Here is a 6,452-nt window from a genome sequence, read left to right as displayed (position 1 = left end):
AGAAGTGTGAGTGTTAGGAGGAGTCCCTAGATCGGGCCACCTCCCTAGCCCTTTCTGCTCTCGAGGCCCAGGGCCTGGACTGGGAATCCAGGCGAGTGGTTGGAGGGAGCACTGATGGGGGTGGTACCTGGGTGTAGGCCCTTTCACATCTCCTGGGGGGTGGGGGGAAGAGGAGGGGACTTTGGGGAGGGCTCTGTACCTCCCCTCATTCCATCTCTCCACTGTCCTCCTCCAGCAGCCCTCCCTCTGCCAGGGGAAGGTGGACACATGCTGCCTGGGGCACGGGGTAGGGGCGGGGCGGCAGAGGTGGGAGGGATGTTTTCATCAGCAGAACATAGCTGCTTTGGTCCTGGACCGGTTCCCAGAGGCAAAATACATTCAGGATAGCGTCTGTTCAGTGTGGGTCCCCGTGTGGTGGGTGTGTGTGCCCACTGGGTCTGTGCTGGGGGTCCGTCTGTGCGCCCCTGGGCTGTGTATGCACGTGGCATGTGGCACGGCAGTTTGTGATCCATGTGGGGGCTCTGGGTTGGGAGAGTGTGCACACGTGTACTACAGCTGTACGACACCCGTGTGCTTGTGTACCTTTGCGATTTCTTGCTCTGGGTGGGATATATGCACATGTTTTGGGGGAACGTATACCTGCGTAAGAGTGGCTTTTTACCGGAAGTCCGGATGTTCGCTGAAAAGCACTGTCCTCCAATGCCAGCTCCTGAGCCATTTGCTTCGGTCGCCTGGGAGGGTGTTAAAAGTAAAGATCCCTGGGCCCCAGTCCAGACCAACTCAGAATCTGCAGGGTTGGGGCCTAGGAACCTGGATTATAGCACGTGCTTCACGGAATACCGGTGCAAAGCCGTGTTTGAGGACCACGGATCGGGGCCGACCTTTCTGTTTTTTCTTTTGAGAAGACTGAGACCCAGAAAGGTATGTGGTTTGTCCAAGGACACAGGGTTACGAAGAGGAAGATCTAGGACAAAAATCAACCCTTTCCAGACCAGTCCAGGACCTACCCATGCATCCTCCCTGTGTGCCTGTGTGCACGTGTCCACCCTGGGCCTTGACCTTTCCCCCGGGGTGCCAGGCTTCCTGACCTTGCTCTTCCTGTTCCATCCTGCTTTCTCCTCCCTGAGGAAATCCTGGAGGAACTGTTGAGCATCTCCTGTAAAGGAGACGTTGGCAGCCGGGAGGCCCCATTTGCCGAGCCGGTCATTCAGCTCGTCATCCATTCACTGGAGGCTTACTGGCCCTGCCGTGTGCCACGCACCGGGCACAGATGCTCAGTGAATACATAGGCAGAGCGGCTGACCTCAGGGAACTTCCACTTTAGTGGAGGAGACAGACAGTAACAAGTAGGCAAGTAAAGAAATGAGTGTATATATCACGTTACACGTTGTGATGAACCCTAAGGAGGAAATGAACTGGGTGCCACAATAGAGAACAGCAAGGTGGGACTTCCTTAGATAGGGTGCTTGAGAAGGTGACAGTGATGCCTTCTCTCACCCCCCCAGCCCAGAATTGGGTCCTCAGAGCTTCTGAGCATGCTTGGGAGCTGCCCGGATCCGGGTGGGGGCCCTGGGCTGAGCGCTGGCTGAGGACTGAAGTGTCTTTCCTGGCATGGCAGGCGGCAGGGTCTCTGCTCCCCAAGCAGCACCCCCCCCCCAGGTTGGCCAAGGGGGAGATGAGGAGGGGGAGCTGGACAGGGCTGAAATTGAGGCTGCTCTGTTGCTCTGAGGAGCAGCCGCCTTTTCCCTCCGCAGGGCTGAGTCCAGGGCCCTACGCAGGCACCAGGCACATGTTGGGTGTGGGGAAGGCAGCAGCCTCTCCCCAGCAGCTCTCAAGCACCACCCCATTCCTGACACTCCAGCCTCACCTTCCTCCTGCCTCATCCCCTTCCTCCCCATCTCCCCACCTGGGAACTCCAGTGCCAAGTCCCTCCTCTCTTGGGTCTAGCCTGGCTGCCTCCGTGGCCACTGGATGTATTTGCCTGGCTCTGGAATCACTGTGGAGAGGGTCAAGACTTAGAGAGGACCTGGCCCTGTTAGAGAGGGCAGACCAGAGAGGCTCTGGGGCAGGGACCAGAGAAGACAGGGCGAAGGAGAGGGCCGAGGCTGGCCAATCTGGGGTCCGGACAGGAGAGAAGGCATGAAGGAGCCCTTTAGCTGGGTGCCCCAGAGCCTCTCCTGGGCCCTTGGAATCTGCTTCCCAAACTGGGTGAGAATCTCAGCCCAGGGGACAGATGTCAGCTAGCCCCCTGCAGTCCTGCCCCTTCTCCCTCTCAGGAGGCTAACTTTCACTTGGGGCGAGGAGCCCTCAGACCCTCTCACCTCCAACCTCTTCTGCAGGGTAGATGGGATGGGGTGTTCCTTGGGGGCCATAGAGCTGAGGCTGCAGGGAGCTGCAACTCTTCCCTTAGAGACGGAAGTGTTAGAGGAGCCCCCAAGTAAGAGAAGAGCCCTCTTCCGCCCCCTCCCCCTCCTGCCTCAGCTGGCATTCTAAGGGGGGGGCTCCTTTAGGCTGCTCAGTGCACAAGCCCCCCGGACTCCGGAGCCTCCCAGGCCTTCGCTCCCAAGCTTAACCCCAGCCCCTCCATAACCCCCACAGCAGGATGGGGAGGGGACTTTTAGTAAGGAGGGCCCAGAGCTAAACTCACCATCCCCACCCTGCCTCCTTCCCACTTCCTTTTTTCCCCATGTTGCCTGCAGGGATTGGAAACCCTGGTGGTCAGAGACCCTGGGCCTTCAGGGAGAGCCTCTGCCCTGGGAAGAGGGAGGGGAGCCCATTCCGGCTCAGGAGTACGGCTCAGCTCCCTGCAGAGCCCTTTCCGAGGAGCCCAGGTCTGGCTCCTGCTGTCACTCCCAGCCCAGGAAGTCTCATTCCTGCCTCCCCCGGCTCCCAGGAAGGCTGGGAAAGGCGGGGCCGGCTGGGAGCCACAGGTTCGGAAAGAGTCCGGGGTGGGGGAATTCGGCAACTGGGCTGTAACCGTCTTGTTTTGCTTGCCCCACAAACCTGCCCGGGCATCCGCTGCACCCGCCGGGGCGTTCAGGTTCGAGAACTGCTCTCAGAATGACAGGCTGGTGGCACCCGGTTGGGGCAGGGGGTGGGGGTGGGGTGCAGGGGGGAGCCCCAGGCGAGGGGGAGCTGGAGGGTTAAAAATAGCAGCAGCCGGGTTTCGGTTAGCAAATGTGGAGGCGGGGAGCTGGAGGCGGGGCAGGAGGCAGGCAATGTTTGCCCGCAGCGCAGGGCTGTGTTTCCCCTGGGTCTCAGGAGTGAGTCACGGTGGAGACGCTGAGGAGGTGCTGGCAGAGCACCCCCACCCCCAGCCCCACCGGGGCGAGGGGCTGAGCGCAGGCTTCATCTCCATGGTTCTAGAGGACGTGCATCTCCCTTCCAGGCCTTCAGAGCCATCTTGAGAGTTGGGCCAGCGGGATCAGGGGATCTAGGGGAAGAAATGGACCCTTCTGAGGCCAGAGACGTGGCTTTGATTCCGAATGGTTGTGGAACCTGGTGCAAAGCTGCAAAGGGCCCGAGTGTTGGTTTCCTAGTCTTTCAAGTGGGAATTTTCTCAGATGCGTATGCAAACACGTGGTGGACTCTAAAGCACCCTACGGATGTTAATTATCACCTCTGGGCCCTCCTGTGCCCATTGCAAAGCCTGGCAGCAGAACCTTCCAGTAAGAACACGGGGAGGGATGGGATGACCTTGGCAGAGTCCCTATTTCTCCTGCAGACAGCTAAGTGTAACCTTGGGCACATGGCTTCCTGTGCCTCAGTTTCTCCATGTCTGTAACACGAAGATAATAACAGTTTTAAGCTCATGGAGTTGCTATAAAGATTAAATAACGTCAGTGCCATGCCTGGTACAAAGCCAGTGCACACAGAATATTCATCACCATTATTGATGTTATTGTTCATATTTTTGAAGGTCAGGGATAGGGAATGTTAAAGACATGAAGAACAGAAACTGGGCCCAGCCCCAGTTCACAGACTAAACCAGGCCAAATTCACTGTTCCAGATTCCTCCACCCATAAGGGCCTGGAATAGCAGGAGTCTGCAGCCAGAAGTCACAGGGTGGACCCCTTCTCTCTTTCAGTCCACCGCCCGCAGGCTCCCCCAGCGAGGCAGGATGCTGGAGGACCTTGGGGCCTCCCAGCCAGCTGGCACTGGGAAGGGTCTGCGATGGGGCCGCCCTGATGGGCCTGACATGGGATACCTTGCCAGCCTTTGCTGGAGTGACCTTTATTATAGCCCCTCCCTGGCAGCTCTTAAGAGGAACATGAGGCAGAGGAGGGATGGGAAGGTCAGTGATGTCAGCAGTGAGTATCCCCAGCACTGTGGCCCTGCAAGAGGCAGGAGGCATTTCTTTCAGGAAATGATCATTATTCAGCCTACAGGCATTCATGAAATCAGTCCTGACCTGGTGCCCAGCCCTGCGCTAGGCCCTCTGTGTGATTCAGGAGAGGCGGGGGACGCGAGGTTGTAAATAATGCGAAACCTCAGAGGCTGTAAGGGTCCAACAATATGATGCATGGAGACCACGAAAGCCCGTTGTCCTAGTTCTCTTGGGAACCAGAAGCTGAACCTTGACTTCACGACCCATCGTGACATCTTTATCCGTGTGCGCGCGCGTGTTCATATACATGTGTATTCCGTTTTATTCTTACAGAGCAGTTCTTGTCCACTGTAGATGATCAGACAACACAGACAAGAAGAAATTTAAAAATTGAGAAGCATTCCAGTCCCAGCGGTCAGAGACCACTGCCACAATACCGCTTCGCATCTCCCTGTTCCCTGACATGCACTCCTAGGTCATAGTGTTTACGAAAATGAGATTACACTACATGTGCTGGTTTTTCAGGGATCGCCACCTTCCACGACAGTGAATTTTCATTTCATCAAACTCCCAGTTGGCCAGAAATTGTCCTTCACAGCTGGTTTGTCCCAATCAGTACCCAGGACCATGCGTCTGTTTATTGAGTTCCCTGAAGGCTGTGCGAGCACCCTGGCCGGATTCGTGGTCCGGAAAAACCCTGGCCCACCAAGTCCCAAGGGCAGCTGCAGAACCCTGGCCGCAGAAGGGAATCATGTCACCGGGAGAATCTGCCTGGCAGACCTCTGCCATCTTCCAAAAATAATAGGCGAAACGAAGGGGATACTCAGGCCCAACTGAGATGGGGATCTCTGGGTACTTACTGTCATTAATATTAATGTGGCGTCTTGTTGAGTGCCAGCATTCATGGCTTATTGCTATTCATGGCCTCCTCTATCTGTGCCACCCCCAGGCCAGGGAGCAGGCCCGGGCCTCCACAGTGGCCTCCACCTTCCCCTGCCCCAGGTCCAAGTGCACTGATGGTCTCTGGCTCTGATCCCCAGGAGTCTGCCCTAATGGAGGGTACTCTGTTCTGCACTGGGGGGGGGGGGGGGAGTGTGTGCCTCCATTTCTTCCACCTGTCCAAGGCCTGCCTGTGTATCTGAGGGCAGGGGGGTGGGGAGAGAACAAGAGCTTCTCCTCCCCAGGGAATTCACTCCCAAGTAGCCACTCTGCTCCACGGGCGACTTGCTCTCGTTATGCAACCTGCATTTTCTCCAGTGCTTGACAGTTTCCAGAGTGCTTCAGACCGCATTTGCTCCTCTGTGGCAGCCCTGGGAGGTTTGCTTGTTTGTATCCTGCTGGAGGCTGCTTACAGGAAACAATGAAATGGTAACATGTCCGTTTAAAAAAACAGGGAAAACAGAAGATGAAAAAGGAAGTGAAGATGGGTTTGGGAGTGCCTCCTGGAGACAAACAGGCATGATCTCTGTTGTTATTTTTGTTGCCACTGATGTTTTCTGGGTGGAATCCGAGCAAGCCCTGGGAACACACCGCCCCTGGGGGGCACGCCCAGGCCTTCAGATGCTGGGATCCACTCTGTCCTCTGGCCCCTCGGTGACCTCACCTCACCACCTGGGGAGGTGGGTGGACCTGTGTGCCAGGGCCAGAAGTATGACCCTGGAGCCCCAGGAGCCCATTTACGAGCTGTGCGGCCTCCGCCAGTTTCTTGAAAACTCCACACCTCAGTTTCTCCCTTTGTAAAAGGAGGCTGCTTACTGTATGTACCAGACAGGGGTTTTGTGAGGACCAAGTGAGATCGTCCGAGTAAGACGCTTAGCATAGTGACCGGCACACAGTAGGCATTTGGTACAGGGATGCGGATCGTCACTAATCTTACGCATTAATAATTATGATAAGGTACTCATTATTACCTGACTGTTATTAATCCGATAACTGGCACTTTCCCTGGCAGTCCCTGGAGTGGACTGAGCGGCCTCCTGGTGGCACAGGTGGGAGGAGCCAAGGAAGGCACATCCCCTGGCTCACGTGTGCTTGGCTGAGGCAGAGTGGGCAGGCGGTGTAAGGGGGGGGGCGAGTGGGAGTGGGGGGCGTGGGAGGCACGATCTGGCCAAGGAAGGCCCAGAA

This window comes from Ursus americanus, chromosome 25, assembly GCF_024610735.1.
Source record: "Ursus americanus isolate L20-20 chromosome 25, mUrsAme1.1.p, whole genome shotgun sequence".
Classification (NCBI taxonomy): Eukaryota; Metazoa; Chordata; class Mammalia; order Carnivora; family Ursidae; genus Ursus; species Ursus americanus.
This window is presented reverse-complemented; position numbering follows the sequence as displayed.